Raw genomic sequence first — 20876 nt, forward strand, 5'->3', positions numbered from 1 at the left:
TTTCAAGCAGTGCATTCCAAATCATCACTCCATTAAAAAAAAATTTGCATTGTATTAAGTCTTCTGTCAATTACCTCAAATCCGTCCACTCTGGTTATAATTTCCCCTTTTTAACTCTGAAAACTATTTATGATTTTACACAAGATCAAATATACTTTGATCTTTTCTAAGGAAAATATTCTGTTTCCATAGTCTCTCTATATAACAGAAGTCTTTCATCCTGGTACCATTCTAATAAATCTCTCCTGCACCCTCCCCAAGGCTTCAACATTGTTCCCAAAAACAAGGACCAGAATTGATTCAAATACTCCAGCTGGGACCTAACCACTTTTATAAAGCTTTCCAAAAACTTCAAATTGTTCTTTTTTTTTTGGCTTCAGTTATTTTGTAGCTCTAAATACTTCACAACTCAGAACATGAGGCCTGAAATCATCCTGAAAAATGTCTTCTTCATTCTCTGGTTCTACTTCAGTTGACTTGTCATCTTTGTCATGCACAGCTCTGATCAACTGTTTCCACCTATCCTTTATTTCCTGAGGTTCCTCAGATAAAAAGTGCTAGGTAAAAGAAATATAAAACTATATACTGCTTTGTAGATCATGAAAAGTTTTTTGATCAGGTGAACATGCAAAAGTTGGCAATCAGACTTGGCTAGAGAAATAGAAGAATCAGTGGGACAGACTTCTCAGTCAGGATAGTATTGGTGAGCCTGTACTTGGCGTAAATCGGGTATATGGTGAGACAAAGCTAGCTACTATCACCATTGATTTTTAACAACTAAGCAGAAGCCATGATAAAAGAAGTATTAGATAAAATACAGAAAGGTACTTGCTGAAGGAGATGACTTAAGGAAGGAAGGGATGTAGACCAGGGAGAAAGAGAACAAAGTTAAGTAACTTTTAATTGAAAATAGAAGGCTATGACCAATTGAAAAGGAAAGTGCAAGGTGTGGAGAAATGAACATAGGATTTGCCTTTATGAATATCACTGCAACTCCCATAACTTTTGTATTCAATGTCACTGTAAAGCCAATGATTGTGTAAAACATTTAAAGTGGACTATTTTTCAATTTGCCACCTTCAAAGACTGGTGTTCTTTCACTCCCAGATCCTGATGCTTTTCATGTTCTCATTAATTCTAAATTTGATTGGCACAAAAGCTACTTGGCTGTTTTTGTCTTCATTTATATTTACAAAATTCCAGTGAAAGGAAGAAAAATTAAAATACTTGAAAATCTTAAACACTTCCTCAAATTATCAAAGACAAAGATTTTACAAGCTAAAAATAGAAAGGAAAAAGAAAAAAGTCTCAATTACATTCCAACTCAGATTGCCCCTTCAATGCAATTTGTGTTATGGCCCACACCAAGTAATAAAGAATTGAGACAACTCATCCTTTGAAATAATAAAACAACTTAATATTGTTGCAGTCTTCGTGAAAAATCAAACAAACACACTCAACAACAAAACACACTAAACATCAGTGATCCTATGTAGTCAGGTAACTTCTTTTTAAAAGCAATATTTTTGGTTCTTCTTGCCAGTCCATCATAAAGGGGTAGCTGGCAACCTGCCCTTAAGCTTCCAGGGCTGCAACAATGGATCAATTGATACTGCAACTAAATTCCACTTTATCTTCTATCCTCCCAAATAGAGCAGGAACTCAAGTTGCAAGTAATTGTGGATTAGAGATACCCACTATACAATCATCACATATCCACAAATCCAGCCTATCAAGCTGTTCATGATGATATTTATAAAATTTTTGAACGTTCCTCCCTTTGAAGTTAACATTCCTCTTCAAAAAGAAAGTATCTCGTGCTCACCCTGTTGACATTGTCTGAGGGAGTACAGATAATTAGATTCATTCAAGGGGATTCACGGGGCTACACAGTGGTTAGCACTGCTGCCTCACAGGGATCCAGGTTCAATTCCAGCCTCGGTCTGTGTGGAGTTTGTACATTCTTCCCATGTCTGCGTAGTTTCCTCTGGGTGCTCTGGTTTCCTCCCACAGTCCAAAGATGTGCGGGTTAGGTTGATTGGCCTTGCTAAATTGTCCCTTAGTGTTCTAGAATGTGCAACTCTAGACAGACATCCAAGGCCAGAATTGAACCTGGGTCCCTGAAACTGTGAGACAGCAGTGCTTATGACTGTGTCACCCTATTATTTATTAATTATCCAACTAAATAGGAGACATCGAGATTTCAATGTCTGTGACTTCAAACATTCAAAATATTTTACTGGGAAAATGCTGATGAAACCAATAAGAAACTTTGCTTCCTGCATTGTTGAAGTTCTGAAATTTCCTGAGTGAAGCTTAGCTCAAAGATTTTTAATTGAAGATTGTGCAAAGGACAGGAGTTCCCCAAATAACACCAGTATTACAAGTAAACTAATCAAGCATTGACTGCCACAAGGAATGCTGTTATATTTCCTCCATTATTAGCAACTTCTAATTATCTTGCAAAGCAGACTAGTAATATGGTTACAGATCTACATGTTCTCTCAGTGACGAAATGGCTACATCTGCAACAAGACACAAATATTTAGTACTGTAAAGCTGATGTAAACATGCCTCTTATGTTTTCATTACATAAGAGGGTAAAAAAACAAAATATAATGAAGGGGTGGCATGGTGGCACAGTGGTTAGCACTCTGCTGCACAGCGCCAAGGACCCAAATTCAATTGTGGCCTCAGATGACTGTGTGGAGTCCGCACAGACTTCCATAGGGTGCTCTGGTTTCCTCCCACAGTCCAAAGATACATGGGTCAGGTTGATTGGCCATGGTCAATTGTTCAATTGTCAGGGGGACTGGCAGCTTAAATACATGGGTATACGGAGATAGGACTGGGGTGGGATTGTTGTCAGTGCAGGTTAAATGGGCTGAATGGTCTCCTTCTGCACTATAGGGATTCTATAAAATTATCAACTTATACATTGCATTCCTGATAACTATGAAAATTATAATCAACGGAATTGTACTGACACAAACAGACAATATATTGCTCCTGGCCATCTTGTTAAATCACATCAACTCATTCCCATTTAGTCATAGAATCCCTACTGTGCAGAAGGCCATTCGGCCCACCGAGTCTGCACCAACCACAATTCCAGCCAGGCCCTATCCCCATAACCCCACATATGTACCCTGCTAATCCCCTTGACACTAGGGTCAATTTAGCTTGGGTAATATTGAATACATCCCTCTGCAGATCAACTGGGAAATTGTTAAATGTCACCAAGTGAAAGAAGGGATAGTCGAAATTTATGTAGGGCTCAAGGAATTAAGTGCACAAGCCAGTAAGTGCCAAAAGCAAGAATCTCCAAATATCCAGTGGCTCACTTTGGCACCCTGATAGATCAGAAACAATGGCCTAGAATTTGCTGGTGTGGAACATATTGTTTTCTTCTCATCCTATGACTCAAAATTGATCTGCTTTGCAAATTGCTGGAAGTGTGAGCCGATAATTAAGGGTATCAGTGCATGATGAGGCAAACAACCTTATACAACAAGATTTAAAGATAAGAAAAAATGAATTAGAATCAAAGATCGGTTACAGAAAGAGGAAGAGAGGTACAAATGATTCGACTGAGAGAAAGACAGAAGGGATTTTTTTTTAAATTAAGACTTAACATTTTGAAAATCTTCAGTAAACATGGATGTAATTGCACTAGAATGGGTGCACAGGAGATTCACCAGAAGGTTGCCAGGGCTGGAGCATGCCAGCAATGAAAAGAGGCTCATTAGGCTGGAGTTGTTCTCCGTACAGGAAGAAACATTTTCTCTTAGTAGAGATGTCAATAACTAGGGGACACATTTAAGATGTGCAGATGCCAGCGTTGAATTGGGGTAGGCACAGTTAAAAGTCTCTCAGCACCGGGTTATAAAGTCCAACAGGTTTATTTGGAATCACAAGCTTTTAGAGCACTGCTCCTTCATCAGTTGAGTGGAGGTTAGTTCACAAACTTAGGAACATAACAGGAGCAGGGGTAGGCCATCTAGCCCCTCGAGACTGCCCTGCCATTCAGTAAGATCATGGCTGATCTGAAAGTGTTTCAGTTCCACTTACCCACCTGCTCCATATAACCCTTAATTCCCTTATCAATCAGAAATCTACCTACCTATGACTTAAACACATTTAACAAGGTAGCCTCCACTGCTTCAATGGGCAGAGAATTCCAAAGATTCACTACCCTCTGAGAGAAGAAGTTCCTCCTCAACTCTGTTCTAAACTGACTCCCCCTTATTGAGGCTGTGTCCTCTAGTTTTTTTTAGTGGAAAGAATCTCTCTACCTCTACCCTATCTAGCCCCTTCATTATCCTATATGTCTCTATAATATCACCCTCAGCCTTCTAAACTCCAATGAGTACAGGCCCAATCTACTCAATCTCTCCTCATAAGCTAACCCCCTCATCTCCGGTATCAACTTGGTGAACCTTCTCTGTACTCCCTCCAAGGCCAATATATCCTTTTGCAAATAAGGGGACCAAAATTGCACACAGTACTCTAGCTGCGGCCTCACCTTTTACTTGTACAGTTGCAGCAAGACCTCCCTGCTTTTATATTCTATCCCCCTCGCGATAAAGGCCAACATTCCATTTGCCTTCTTGATCACGTGCTGCACCTGCAAACTGAGTTTTTGCGATTCATGCACAAAGACCCCCAGGTCCCCCTGCACAGTAGCATGTTGTAATTTCACCATTTACATAATAGTCCATTTTACTATTATTCATTCCAAAGTGGATAACCTCACACTTGCGTACATAGGTAAAACACAATTGCAAGATAGTTAAAGATTGGAATGTGAAGAATGGTTGAAATGCCAGTCTTTACAGGTAATCAAATCTGTACAGGTACGAATAGTGTGCATGGAGAGAGGAATAATCACAGTTAAAAAGATGCAAATTATCTCAAGCCAGGACAGTTAATAGGATTTTGCAAATTCAGGCAGTATGGTGGGGGTTATAAGTTGCGTAACATGAACCAAGATCCCAGTGGTAGCCATCCTCAGGCATGCGGAACTTGGCTATCAGTTTCTGCTCAGCAATTCTATGTTGTCATGTGTCTTAAAGGCCGCCTTGGAGAATGCTTAGTATTCGTCCAAAGCCCTCCAACTCCAGTCTCACCATGGCTTCTACTGAGCCAGGCCTTCACCCAAACTAACCCCGCTTCTCCCAAACCCTTCCCAATTCCCAGGGTTTCGCCAGAGCCTTCTTCACTTAAAGTTTGCTATGCCAGACTTTTTACAACTGGGACCTCTCCCTGTCCCTGTCTCACAAAGACACAAGTTTTCACACTTTTTCTTTTTTGGATCTGTCCTTAGTCCATTGCTGAATTGCACATGGTCAGCTCGCTCCAGGTCTTACATGCGCAAAAACCCCACGTTCTCTCAGATTTAGATGTTCCAACCTCCTGCATCTGACAAGGCAAATGTAGCTTTCACAACAGCACCATACGTGCCAGGCAACAAACATCCCCAGCAACAGAGAATCCGATAGTTGATCCTTCAAGTTCAACAATATTACCAGAGCTGAATCCACCACCGTCAACACCCTGGGGTTTAACCACTGATGAGAAACTTAACTCAATCAGCCATAAAAGTACTATAGCCGTAAAGTTAGAGGCTGTGAATTCTGTGCTGGATAACTCACCTTCTGAGTCCCAAAACCTATTCTCTACAATGCACAGGTCAGAAGTGCGATGGAATACTCTCTGCTTTCTTGACTAAATGCAGCTCCAACAATCAGGAAGCTTGATATCATTTAGGACAAAGTAGCCCATTTGTTCAGTGCCCATCCAGCACCTTTAAAATTTCACTCCCTTGGTGCACCTTGGTACCATCTACAAGATGCAAAGCAGCAACACACCAAAGCTCCATCTACAGCATCTTTCATACCCATGACCATTACACCCTATAAACAAAGGCAGCAGATGCATGGGAATATCACCACCTGAAAGTTCCCCTTAAAGTCACACAGCATCCTGATTTGGGACTTTGTCATCCCTGGGTCAAAATTGGGACTTTTTTTATTAACCGTAGTAGTTGGTGCACCTACAACTCATGGACTGCTACAGTTTAAGAGGACTCAGTACTCACCTTCTCAAAGGCAGTTAGTGGTAGGAAATAAATACTGACCTAGCATTACACACACATACCATGGACAAATTCTAAAAATCCTCGTAAATCTGAGCCCTTGCATTTGATCACTTGCCCATAGCAATACCTTATGTCCCACACACACAGATGCAATTGTAAGTTATTAACTATCTCTATTTCCTAACACTAGCAGGATGACTAAGTAGTGATCTAGAGCAAGAACCATGGCTAGCCATTCTATCTCAATTCTGGAAACAATATTGGCTTTAGGGAGAAAATAAAGACTTGGCATTTTTTCGACCACAAGACATTGCAAAATTTTCACAATGATGCACTTCCTAAATACAGTCACTATTTTAAAGTAGGAAAAGCCGCATCCATTTTGTACAGACTAAACTTCCACAAACAGCAACAAAGCAAATGACAAACATAAAACAGGAAAACTGTCCCATTTCTTCTTCAATTAGTGTCATGGGAACTTTTGCCCTGAGGGAACAGGTATAGCCTCAGTAAACATCTCAGCTGAAAAGTAGCATATCTACAGTACAGCACTCAGCGCATTACACAGTACTGTAGATTATGTGTTCTAGCTTCAGTAGTGGGCATAGTGGAGCATGAACACTCAGGTCAGAGCATCAACACTGAGCCCACTGAGACCTTTACTTTCTGTTCCCCAAAATATCCTGGCCTTCATGTTCAAATCTTCTGACCCCCCTGTTCTTCAGCCCTATTTCTCAACCTGTATCCTCCACTCCTCTGACTTTAGTTTTAGGCATCCTTTTATCATTACCTCTCCACAAATCTCCTCAAAACTTGTATTTGACTACACTTTTTCTAATCTTCTACAGACTTCTCTATTTCTGGCCCTATATCCTCGGATCCACTATAAAGTGCTGCTTCAGGATTCACTCTTTTTTTAAATAAAATGTGCTACCCAAGTTTTGACTGTACTGTCATTGCAGCTGGGATCAGTTTAGACCCTGGCATTTACTGATCCGTAGAGATTCATTATAGAATGACTTTACCAAGCAGGGGATTTTTTTTTCAGGAATAACTGGCAATTACTTAGCACAATAAAGGGTGCATCAAAAATTCTCTCCAGCCAATTAAGGCCTCAATTTGGAGTTCACATCCAAGTTGTTTTCTCTGGTCCCTGCGAGTCAAAGGAAATGTTGATAAGCAATGTAAATAACTTATGGCTATAGGATTTACAGCTCAGGATCCCAATAAGGTAAATAATGCACAACAGTATATTGTCAAATTCTAAATGGCTCAAAATGTATTGAATATATCAGAAAAAATGGCATAGAGCCTTGGGTTATACAAAATATTCTGTCACATAAATTTGCTGAGATATTTGTGTTAAATGCCAGTAAGAAAATGATTTGAGTCAGACATCCAGACTTTGCTACCAAGTGTACAATTATAATTTAAAATCAAAATACAGGGATTGAACTGGTAATCTCACATTTTTGGACATGCTTGGCACAGTAGTAGAATCCCACACAAGTAACAGTTTTTAAAAAAAATCACCCACATTAATTACACTTCACCCATACATTAAGATGGTCACCTGGTGAGCAGATGGCAAGTACAGACAGTCCCAGAAAAGAGAAGCAGCAATTGAAAAAGAAAAGGAAGCCCAAGCTCCGAGTCACTATTTATAAACAACTCAGGTTTCACTCTATGTGTGTACGCATGTAGATGGAACTGTTTTCCTTGGAGAAGGTTGAGAGGAGAATTTGATAGAGGTATTCAAAATCGTGAGTGCCTAGGCATAGTAGATAGGATCAAGAGAGAGGACACAGGTTTAAGTAATTGCAAAAGCAGCAAAAAAAGTGGTAGGAGAAAAAAACTTCACAGTGTTAAAGTTGAGGATGCACAACTTGAGTATGTGGTGGAGGTTCAATCAAAACATTTAAAAATGAATTAGACAGTTATCTGAATAGGAAGAATGTGCAGGATTATGTGAAGAAGGGCACCTGATTAATTGCTCTTTCGGACAAGGATGGCCACATGTGCGCACACTCTCAGATCATGATGGTTTGCTGCTTCAAAAAACACTGCAGACTTTTTTCCACAAGTATGTGTCCAAACCGTTCCCATATTCTGGGGGAATATCTATCCCTCGCTAGACATTCAGAAGAAAGAAAGTCAAGTATTGACAACTTCTGCTTCCTGATTCCAGAGTTAAGGCTTTTTTAAAAAAAAACTAGTCTGAACAGGTTTGTAAAGAACAACTGGCAAGGTTGGTCCAGAGTAACATTTTTCCTGTTCTGGCTAAGTCTGCACCGGAATCTGACAGCATATGTTCCCCTGCTGATTCCTCTGCTTATCTTATGAAGATCATTTAACATTCACATTGGGTGTTTATTCTACAAACATTTTCACCCCAGATGTTTTTTTAAAGTACTAAAAATGTTGAATAAAGTCAGCCAATCCTACATTACAGTATAAGGAATAAAATCGGTTTCATGAGTCATTGAACAAACTCCCAGAACCAATATTAGCAAATTAATTAACTTTAGAAGAGACACAAGCATCCTATTAGAGTAGATAGGGTGGGGATGTATTTTTTCCTCAAAAATATATTCATAAAATTTTGCAAAATCACAAGTTATTTTGTCGAGGTTCATCCTAAGAGGTTGTGTCACAGGACTCTGCTCTACTGGCTTTTCGCAGGTATACACAAAAACAAATATCAACAATGGCTGGAGGATTATCAACTTGGTGACAGGCGGTCTTTGTGGACTGCCTGAAACTTGGTCTCCCCGTGTAAAGAGTTGTCCTCGACTGGCACATTCCAAGGTCCAGGACAACAAGCTGAGGGATTTGGGGCAGCTGCCAGAGATGGCAGAATGGAGAAAGGTCACTGCCTAAGGCCCTTCAGCCTCAGTACACCAAGGGGCTGGAAAATTTCTAGCAAAAAAGGAAAAGTTTCTTCCTATCCATGTCCCTCATAATTTTGTATACCTCAATCAGGTCACCCCTCAGCCTACCAACTAAGGAAAACAACCCCAGCCTAAACAGTCTCACTCCATAAACTCCCCAGCTCAGACAACATTTTGGTGAATCTCCTGTGCACCTGTTCTAGTGCACAATGTCAGCATCTGCAATCAAGACAGAGCAACATATACAAAGACCTTTGCCACAATTCTTATCAATCAGATGCCTTGATAATTATTGGTTTTGTTTAAGGCAGTATCCTTTAAGGGCCTGCCCTTCTGTTTGCTTGATTTATTTCGATTAGTTTTAACCCAAAATAGAGTAATTCTTACAGTCCATTTTGTCTGCATTATGCATGTCTTTAGACACAAATCGATCCTTCAAGCAGAGATGCAAATGTTCATGAAGTTGTGCAGCAGTGTCAATTTTCCATTTTTGATGATTACAGGTCAAATGTCATTGTTTCCTTTACCACAGGATAGACGGTCAACGGCAAGGGTTAGCACTTGCCTCACACCACCAAGGGCCTGGGCTGGGTCATTGTCTGTGCGGAGTCTGCATGTTCTCCCAGTGTCTGCGTGTGTTTTCTCTAGGTGCTCTGGTTTCCTCCCACAGTCTGAAAGACATGCTGGTTAGGTGCACTGGCCATGCTAAATTCTTCTTCATTGAACCTGAGCAAGCTCTGGAGTGTGGTGACTAGGGGAGTTTCACAGTAACTTCACTGAAGTGTCAATGTAAGTCTACTTGTGACACAAATAAATAAACTTCCATACTCTGGAATTCCTTCCCTAAAACCTTTCATCTCTCCACTTCTGTCTCCTCCTTCAAGGTATTCCTTAAAGCCTACTTCTCTGATCAAATATCTGGTCATCTGCCCTTATATTTCATGACATGGCATGCCATTTTTGTTTAATAATACTGCTGAAACACACTGGGACATTTACTACAGGAAAGATGCTGCATAAATGCAAATGTCCTTACATTGTTGCCTGCTTTAGGCTAAAGCAGTGAGGATGACAAATAGCACAGTTTCTCTTCAAATTAATTCTTGGACTATGGGTGTTATTAGCTCAGTCAGTATTTACAGTCTTACATATTTGATAGATGTTTTTTAGAAAGGGGTGTCCAAGAAAATAGATGAGGGTAGTGCGGTAGGCATTGTCCAGAAAGGCCTTCCACATGGTAATGCACAATGGGCTGGTCAGTGAAGTTAGATAACATGGGACTCAGGGAGAACCAGCCAACTGGACACAAGATTGGCTTGCCGATAGAGGTCAGAGGGTGATGCCTGGAAAAGCAGCCAGCATAATTAAGGACCCCATGCACCCTGGGCACACACTCTTCCATTGGGAAAAAGATACAAAAGTTTGAGGTCACATACCAACCGACTCAAGAACAGCTTCTTCTCTGTTGGCATCAGACTTTTGAATGGACCTACATCACATTAAGTTGATCTTTCTCCATGCCCTAGCTAATAACTGTAACACTGCATTCTACATTCTCTTTTTCTTTTCCATGTACAGTATGCTTTGTCTGTACGCCACACACATGAAACAATACTTTTTACTGTATAATAATACACGTGACAATAATGAATCAAATCATTTGGGGTACTTCGTACAATTCTGGTCACTCTGCCATAAGAAGGATGTTATTAAACTGGAAAGGGTGCAAAAAAGATTTACATGAATGTTACTGGGATTGGAATGTTTGAATTATAAGGACAGGCTGGGAATTTTTTCCCCCCGGAACGTAGCAGGATGCGGGGGTGTCCTTACAGAGGTTTATAAAATCATGAAAGGAGTAGACAAGATGAATAGCCAAGGTTTTTTTCCCCCCAGGGTAGGGGTCCAAAACTAGAGGGCATAGAATTAAGCTGACAGAGGAAAAATTTAGAAGGGATTTGAGGGGAAACTTTTTCAAGAGTGTGATGCATATATTGAATGAACAGTCAGAGGTGGTAGAGGTGGGTATAATTACAGTATTCAAAAGACATTTGGAGAGATACATAGATAGGAAAGTTTTAGAGGGCAATGAGCCAAACACAGGTAAATGGGACTAGTTCAGTTTAGGAAGCTTTAACAGCATGTACAAGTTGGTTCAAAGGGCCTGATTACACACTGTATATCTTTATGACTATGACTCAATTGGTCATCCACTATGTGCCCTTGAAGATGGCGGTTAGTTACTATCCTGAACCACTATAATGCGCAGTTGTGGATGTGGATGTGGTGTTTCTCAATTTTCAGAAGGCATTTGATAAGGTGCCGCACAAAAGGTTGCTTCAGAAGGTTAGGGGGCATGGAGTTGGGGGTAAGGTGTTAGCGTGGATAGAGGATTGGTTGTCTAATAGGAGGCAGAGAGTTGGTATCAATGGGTGCTATTCTGATTGGCGGTTGGTGACTAGTGGAGTGCCCCAGGGATCGGTGCTGGGGCCTCAGCTATTTACCATTTATATAGATGATCTGGAGGAGGGGGCTGAGTGTAGGGTGTCGAAATTTGCTGATGACACCAAGATAAGTGGAAAAGCAAATTGTGCGGAGGGTGTGGAAAGTCTGCAGAGGGATCTAGATAGGCTAAGCGAGTGGGCGAGGACCTGGCAGATGGAGTACAATGTTAACATCTGGCAGGAATAATAGTAGGAAGGGTTACTATTTAAAGAGCGAAAAGCTGCAGCATGCTACGGTGCAGAGGGACCTGGGGGTCCTTGTGCACGAGTCGCAAAAACCCAGCCTGCAGGTGCAGCAGGTGATCAGGAAGGCAAATGGGATGCTGGCCTTTATAGCGAGGGGGGTTGAATATAAAAGCAGGGAGGTCTTGCTGCAACTGTACAGGGTACTGGTGTGGCCGTAGCTGGAGTACTGTGTGCAGTTTTGGTCGCCGCACTTGCGCAAGGATATTTTGGCCTTGGAGGGAGTGCAGAGGTGGTTCACTAGGCTGATACCGGAGATGAGGGGGTTGGACTATGAAGAGAGGCTGAATAGACTGGGTTTGTATTCATTGGAGTTTAGAAGGATGAGGGGGGAATCTTATAGAGACATATAAGATAATGAAGGGGATGGATAGGGTAGGGGTAGAGAGATTCTTCCCACTCAGAAAGGACAGCAGGACTAGAGGGCACAGCCTCAAGATTGGGGGGGGGTGCAGTTTAGAACGGAGTTGAGGAGGAATTTCTTCACTCAAAGGGTGGTGAATCTCTGGAATTCTCTGCCCGTTGAAGTGGTGGAGGCTACCTCGCTAAATATATTTAAGACACGGGTAGATAGGTTTTTGGTAGGCAAGGGAATTATAGGTTATGGGGAGAAAGCGGGAAAGTGGAACTGAGCCACTTCAGATCAGCCATGATCTTATTGAATAGCGGGGCAGGCTTGAAGGGCTAGATGGCCTACTCCTGCTCCTATTTCTTGTGTTCTTATGTTCTAAGATATTATTACAGCCCCAGTAGGCAGGGAGTTAGAGGATTTTGATTCACTGAAGACATATAATGATACAATAGTCTCTTCCTCTTTTAAAGCCATCATTGCATGGAAACTCACTCATATTTTAGTTTACAAATCTTTATATTTTCCTTATGTACAAGCCAAGATAGGGTGAGTCTCAGAAGTCTGTTTCAACTACAGTGTATTACTGCTAAAACAGTATTCATACAAATCCACTTTCCAAGGGGAAGAGTCATTGCTGACATTTTTCCCCCTGGTTCAGGACACTGAGGCAAATCATAGCAGCCAGAATAAGATCAGTTAACTCAGCCTAGATTATAATCAAATCTAGGATTTTATGTTTAGTGTTATATTACCCACTAGGATATTATAGGAGTGGCCATACACTCTAACAGATCTTGCAGAATGACAGAAACATTTGGATGTGCCAATTAGGTCATATTCCACAGATAGCAATCCATAGATTAGGGCCCATCCCTGTTAGCACCCTGTTGCCTAGGCGCATCTCAGAGTTAGCTCCCTGCTGCCTTTGCCCTAACCCAGTTAGTAAGCTACTAGCCAGATCTCATTCTGCAGTTAATGCTGTGCTTCATAGGCTCCTTTGAATGAAGTTCTAACACAACCAACATATGCAAAGCAATTTCTGTGGGTAATGCAACAATACCGCAGTTTTTTAAGCCACATTCAGAATGTAACATTTAACGATGTTGCAGAATTAGCCTATTTAAAAACATGCTGGAAGTGTATTGCTATGCAGCAATTGGGGTTGAAGAGACTCTGACATATAATCACAGAATTTAGCACTACAAAACAGATGATCATAAACTTCTGTTTCTCAGAAGCAAAGTAAAATCTCACTAGATCAAAATACACCAAGGTGACTGCTTCAAAAAGTAATTCATTCGTGGAGTTCAATCTGTTCTTCTCAGAGAATCATGATGTGGAGATGCCAGCGTTTATTAACCTGTTGGACTTTAACCTGGTGTTGTGAGGCTTCTTACTGTCTTCTCAGAGAAAGCAGAAGTATTCAAATCAGTTTGCTATCCAAAACATTGTTGGCTGTGGAGTTCATTTGTAAATATTATACTCACACATGATGGTTAGCGATCCTTGAGACAAGGCACTGGGGAGGGATGTAAACGATATCAAAATGCACATGGCCCCACCTCAGCCTTATTTCTAATGCATTCCTTCTCTCTGGATAGTGGCACTTATTATGGGCTCAAGGAGCCAACAGCCTCTGGCAACTCACCCAAGTGACTATTCTTCAAATGTGAGCCCAGATAGCCTGTCTGACCCTTCGGGCCTTTGCAGCCAGATATACACCTGACTTACCCTTAGTCACTTCCATGCATAATTCAACAGGGGGCTAATGACTGGCAAGAGGAACAAGATCACTAACTTTATTTTCCCCTCCCTAGCCTTGGGACACAGAAAGCAACTGTAGAAATTACAGTGCCATCTGACAGAGGTCAACTAACTCAGTACAGACACAGGATCAAGCAGAAATAATGTACAAATGAATAAAGCTTTTAATGCACTTTATAGAGAAGAACACTGAGTCATGATGGGCGAGTTTAGAAAGGTGGCCATGAGTTTGATCAAAAAAATTACTTTAAGAAGATTTTAAGAAGATTAGAGGAAGCATTCCAGTGGGGATGAAGCAACTGAATGTTCTACCATAATGGTGAAGTAAAGGAGGGCAGGGTTCATAGAAGGTCAAACTTTGAGGACCAAGGCACATGACAGAAAACAAAGATGAAGAAGAATGCAAAGCAAATGTGGGGCAAGGCCATTAAAAGATCAGAAGATGAAAATTTTAAATTATTGTATTGGAATGTAGTTAGATGAGGGTGGATAGATGAATGACTGGAATTCACTGTGAAACAAAGTACAGACAGCTAGATCCAAAGAAGTTGGTGTTTGTGAAGGTTGAGAAGATGATAAGAAGTACAGTGGATAATTTGAGTTTGCAGGTGACAGGTGACAAAAGCATAGTTTATAGCTTTGACTACAATAGCATGAAATAAGGACACAAATAAGAATAGGGAAATAGGGAACAAACCTTGGTTTATTCAGTTCAGTGACATATAGAAACTTACGAAATTCGAACAGGTTAGACAGGATAAATTCAGAAAGTTTGTTCCTGATGGTGGGAGTGGTCCAGAAATAGGGGTCATAATTTGAGAATAAGGGGTAAACCTGTTAGGACTGAAGTGAGGAGAGATTTCTTCACCCAGGGAGTGGTGAATCTGTGGAATTCATGACCACAGAGAGTAGTTAGGGCCAAAACATTGCATGGTTTCAAGAAGAAGCTCTTGTGGCTAAAGGAATCAAGGGGCATGGTGGTGAGGTGGGGGTGCTGTTGGGGAACAGGATCAGGATACTGAATTTGATGATCAAAATGAATGGTGGAGCAGCTCCAACAACACTCAATAAGCTTGACACCACCCAGGACAAAGCAATTGTCTTGATTGGCAGTACATCCACAAACATTCACTCTCTCCACCATCAATGCTCAGTAACAGCAGTGGGTACTATCTACAAGAGGTACTGCAACAATTCACCAAAGATTCTTAGACAGTACCTTCCAAACGCACGACTACTTCCATCTAGAAGGACAAGGGCAGCAGATATATGTAAATGCCACCTGCAAGTTCCCCTCTAAGCCATTCACCATTCTGACTTGGAAATATATCACCATTCCTTCACTGTCACTGGGCCAAAATCCTGGAATTCCCTCCCTAATGGCATTGTGGGTCAACCTACAGCACGTAGACTGCAGCGATTCAAGAAGGCAGCTCACCACCACCTTCTCAAGGGCAACTAGGGGTGGGCAATAAATGCAGGCCAGTCAAGAATGTCCATGTACCATGAATGAAAAAAAATCAAGCCACTGTTTCCAGGACAGTCACTGACATCATGTCCTCTGGAGACTTTCCCTCCTCACAGTCCTCCAAATTTGAACAGCTGACTTTTATCTCCTTCCCAAAATCCACAAACAGGACACAGACATATCATTTCAGCCTGTTTCTGCCCTATCGAACTTATTTCTTCCTATCTTTTCTCGCCTTGTCGAGTCTCTTCTTCGCTACATCTGATGCTAACATTTAACATAATTCAACAATTTCCAATCCTAAGTGTCTTGTCTATACCATGGACATCCAATATCTCTACACCTATATCCCCCACCAAGTCAGTACAAGGGTTCTCCACTTCTCCCTTGAGCAGAGGACCAGCCACTCTCCATCCAATGTCACCCTCCTCCCCCAGCTGAATGTGTTCTCCCACTGAACAATTTCTCCTTTTAACTTATATCACCTCCTCCAAACAAAAGGTGTTTCTATGGGTACCTACATGGACCTTAGTTATGTCTGTCTTTTTGCTGGATCTGTGGAACATTCCTTGTTCCAGTCCTACCCAGATCCCCTCATTTTCCAGGGCATTAATGACAATTTCAATACAATTTCCTGTTTTAGCCTGGAACCAGATAACCTCCAACTTCCACCCCTCTTACACCTTCACATAATCCATCTCTGACAATTTCCTTCCCTTCCCTGACTTCTTCGTCTCCATTTCCTGGGATAGGTTGGCTACTAATTTAAGTCCGCTGATTACACCACTACCCTCGACTACTCTTCCCCATTCTCTTTTTCCTGTACAGTCAGGCACTTTCCCGGTCCCCATCATATCTGCTCTGCTGACCCTCCACATCAGCACTTCTGATATATGTCTTCCTTTCTACTCAGTTGAAGATCCCCCCTTTCAATTGACCCAATACCCACACTTCTGCTCTGACACTTCTTCACCTTCCAAGAACTGCAATTGTGTTCCGCTTGTCCTCTCTTTCTACTGCATCAGCCTTCTGATTCAAAGGATCATCCTCAGCCATTTTCACGCAGCATTATGCCATCATCTAACAGATCTGTCGGCACTCCAAACAGACCAGTCACTTCATGACATCCTGGTCTACTCTTCAATTACCCTCAAAACCTTGTCCCTTCTCATGCAATCGTGTCAGACATAACACCTGTTCTTTTACCTCCTTCACCACACTGTTCAAGGCCCTAAACATTCTTTTCAGGTACAGTAGTGATTTACTCATACTTCTTTCAATTTAATGTACTATATTTGTTGCTCATCATGCTTTATCCTCTACATTGGGGAGACCAAACACAAATTGGGCAACTGTTTTGCATAATAGTTCACCTCGGTCCACACGCATACACCTAGCTTCCAGTTCTTGCCACTTTAATTCTCCACCTCGTTCTGTCCTTGGTCTGCTGCAATGTTCTACTGAAGCGTAACATAAATTCAAGAAACAGCACCTCATCTTCCAACCTTAGAGTTCAACAATTTCAGTCAAGAGACACTTTTTGTGTCGCATGCTGGTATAAAATTTTGTTTTTCAGGTTTTGCTTTTGGATGTAGCTGTTCGTTAGCCTGCTATTCAAACTCACTCAGGACAAATGCTTTGTTTCTCTACTACAATCATTGCCACTCCCTTTGTCTTTGGTTCCATTGCACCTTTATCATTTAAATCTCTCCCACCTTTCACTCTATCCCTTCTGATTTTCTTCCCCCTCTCAACAACATAAAAACATCCTTCCTTCAGTTCTGAACAGGGTCATATTCAACTCAAAATATTTGAACCATAGAATTCCTACAGTGCAGAAGAAGGCCATTTGGTTTGGAGTCTTGCACTGAACCTTCAAAAGAGTATCTTAGCCAGGCCACACATCTTTAGACACTAAGGGGCAAATCATCATGGCCAATCCACCTAACTTGTGTATCTTTGGACTGTGGGAGGAAATCCAAGCAGACATGGAGCAAGTTTGCTGATGACACCAAGATTGGTGGAACGGCAAATTGCGCGGAGGGCGTGGAGAGTCTGCAGAAGGATCTAGATAGGCTGGGCGAATGGGCCAGGAACTGGCAAATGGAATTTAATGTTGGCAAGTGTGAGGTGGTCCACTTTGGTAGGAATAATGGTAGGAAGGACTATTACTTACATGGCGAAAAACTGCAGCAGGCGACGGTGCAGAGGGACCTCGGGGTCCCTGTGCATGAGTCGCAAAAACCCAGCTTGCAGGTGCAGCAGGTGGTCAGGAAGGCTAATGGGATCCTGGCCTTCATAGCGAGGGGGATTGAATATAATAGTAGGGAGGTCTTGCTGCAGCTGTATAGGGCATTGGTGAGGCCGCAGTTTTGGTTGCCGCACTTATGCAAGGATATTTTGGCCTTGGAGAGAGTGCAGAGGAGGTTCACTAGGCTGATACCGGAGTTAAGGGGGTTGAGTTATGAGGAGAGGCTGAATAAACTAGGCTTGTACTCGTTGGAGTTTAGAAGAATGAGGGGAGATCTCATTGAGACATATAAGATGATGAATGGGATGGATAGGTTAGAGGTGGAGAGACTCTTCCCGCTCAGAAAGGACAGTAGGACTAGGGGGCACAGCCTCAAGATAAAGGGGGGGTGGTTTAGAACGGAGTTGAGGAGGAACTTCTTCACTCAAAGGGTGGTGAATCTCTGGAATTCTCTGCCCGTTGAAGTGGTGGAGGCTGCCTCGCTAAATATTTTTAAGACGCGGGTTGATGGGTTTTTGATAAGCGAGGGGATTAAGGGTTATGGGGAGAGGGCGGGAAGGTGGAACTGAGCCACGACAGATCAGCCATGATCTTATTGAATGGCGGGGCAGGCTCGAAGGGCTAGATGGCCTACTCCTGCTCCTATTTCTTATGTTCTTATGAATGTCTGTGGAGTTTGCACAGTCACCCAAGGCCGAAATCAAACCTGGATTCCTGGTGCTACAAGGCAGCAGCACTAACCTCTGTGCCACCATGTCGCCCCTCTCTCTTTTTCTCGTTCCATATATGCTGTCAGACCTACTCAGTATTTTCAGCACTTTGTTTTATTTCAAGTTTCCAGCACCCACAGTAGTTTGCTTTCATCTCAAAATTTATCTCATTGCTCTTTGTGGGATTTTGATGCACGTCAACTGGCTACCATGCTCCCTGCTTTACTACACTTCGAAAGTATTCAATTAGCTGTAATGCACTTTAACATAACCCGAGACCATGAGAAGGATCACACAAATGCAACTATTTATTTCTTCGAATAAGTCACACAAATTCCTAGTGATTTGTTAGATTAATTGATTCAAACCCGTGCAAGACAAAAGGGGAAGCACAAGCTAGCCTCTGCGTTCTTGCATCTTACTACTGATTACTTTTAAAACGGTTGATATTTCAGGATAAGATTTGACTGTAAATACTGCCCTCCTGAAAGATGTAAAGTCCGCTGACATTCATGTCTCGGACTTTGCAAGAACAGTAGCCCGGCAAAGTATCAGACGACTCTTTCTATGCATTGAACCATAATTTAATGTGGCAATGCCTTCTGGCAAGGAGAAAATTGATTTTTTTCAAAAGTACTTACTGTGGGAAAACAGACAACAACCCATATAATGTCTCAATAGTTCCCAGTATTTAAAATTCAGGCTTTCAGGCTGTGGCTCAAAACGGGCAGTATGAGATTAATCATATGAAATTAAATTTCAGGAGCTGCGCATCAAGGACAACTGATCCAATACCGTCCATTTTGCGTCAGAGCTCCTGACTAATTTCTAACCAGGAATTTTCATATAATGATTGGATATTTCCAACTCAGACAGATCTAGTTTCTAGACTGACAACTGTATTTTTATAAAGCTTTTGCCAAACGTTCTCAGAAAGCCCTGAAAAATCACTCAAGTGTTAAGAAATATAACTCCTCCCCTAAAAGTCCCCAAAGAACTTTATAACAGTTCCTACTTCCGCTTATTTAAGTCCTTACTGTAAATACATACCAAAAGCTACAGTAATAACTAACTGAACTCATAAAGCCTATGAATGATCAAATACAATCAAGCCAGTTCCTTCGCTGGTAAAAAAGTTTCAAAATTAGAAAAAATATCTCCTGACCAAAAAAGTGATAAAGACGGGGGGAAGGCAAAGAGAAAATAGAGCTAAATGTCATTTTAATTATTGCTAAACTAGGTCTACCTAACTAAAGGACAAAGCCAACATAAGTTATTTCATTTTTCTGTGCATTTAACCAATAAAAACAATTCACAAAGATTGTGTTTATCATTAAATGACACAAATCCAACTCGATTTTTGAAAACTATTTCTGGCTGAGAAAAAGAATCAAATGATTGCTGATTTCTTGCAGGGTGGAAAGGACGGTTCTTTCATACTTGTGTTAATTATTAATTTTAAGACTTACCAGCTACTTATGTCCATAACAGCAAAACGTACACCACAGGAGAGCGTCTTTTCAACAAAAATCCTTTCTTTGTAACAATGAGAAACTAAACATTTCCGTGCCCGGTTCACCCCCTTTAAATAATTCAGCTAGCAGTAAAAACACTAACTTCTTCTTCCAGATATTTTCAATGCAGCGAGACACATACTATCTTCAAATTCAACTTCCAATAAGACCAACAGTCAATTCAGAAAGCAGCTTTTTGGGGGGGGCGGGGAGGAGACACCAGGCAACCTTAATCGCACAGAGAGAACTTGATACCTCGGACTGAGCGCAAAAATTCTGCAAGACGTGCAGATGCAGAATATGGGAAGGATGTAAGGGTGGTTTTCTATGCAGTTACACGCTGATTACAAACAGCAAACGGCAGCATATTTCTAGTTCGAAAAACAGCGACTTGAAAAATATCAAAAATATATAATTTATTTTTGAAATAAAAATATAATGGATCCATTACTCAAGATGCATGCGTGCTCAAGTACACATTTTCGAATTGTTTTCCACGGCCTCTAAGACCGTGTCTCAACCCTCTTCTCACTTCAAATAAAATGAGTTCACTGTATCTGTAAATATCATGCATTAGGAGATGGTGTCAGGTTGCAATTTGGCTGCAACACAACCATTTAGCTTATCCCACACACATTTCAAATGGATGTCAAGATGGGCTAATAAGACTGCTTCTCTATTTATGTTTAATAGTTTGTGTACTTTGGCTGATTGGTGGTGATAGAATCTAATATCACATGAAATATTCAATGTCAACAATCATATTTGAAGCAACACCATCCAACTGAAAGATGTTTAGCAAACCTTTTTCATTTGTTTACATAATGCATAATGTAACAACATAAATCATCCTCATAAATACCATCATGATAGAGTAAAGAATGAAATGAGATAAAGACACCAGGCCCGCAAGACTGTTCTTATGCAAACACAATGTTCTGCAAAATAGCCATACAATGTTTCATAAAAGCGCCCCCATTTCTTGTCCCAAAATTGTTAGAATCTTAATCTTCCAATTAGTTGCTTTGATTCATTGCCCAGCTTATCATGTCTCACCTGAATGTAGAACAGTATGGTTC

The 20876-nt window shown here is 41.2% G+C and overlaps 1 protein-coding gene across 2 annotated transcripts in view; it reads right to left on the reverse strand.

Moving 5' to 3' along the window:
* atp10d (ATPase phospholipid transporting 10D) overlaps positions 1-19961 on the reverse strand; it is a 197248-nt gene extending 177287 nt beyond the window's left edge. The window contains exon 1 of one of the 2 annotated variants that reach the window (XM_080188039.1): positions 19753-19961. The gene's annotated coding sequence lies outside the window, so the exon portion shown is untranslated. Of the gene's footprint in view, positions 1-18924; positions 18987-19752 lie in introns of those variants that run through there. The other variant, XM_080188045.1, reaches the window with a different exon arrangement.
* Between the last annotated feature and the right edge of the window lie 915 nt (positions 19962-20876).

The sequence above is a fragment of the Carcharhinus amblyrhynchos genome, chromosome 1 (genome assembly GCF_965287045.1).
Source record: "Carcharhinus amblyrhynchos chromosome 1, sCarAmb.v2.hapA, whole genome shotgun sequence".
NCBI classification, from domain to species: Eukaryota; Metazoa; Chordata; class Chondrichthyes; order Carcharhiniformes; family Carcharhinidae; genus Carcharhinus; species Carcharhinus amblyrhynchos.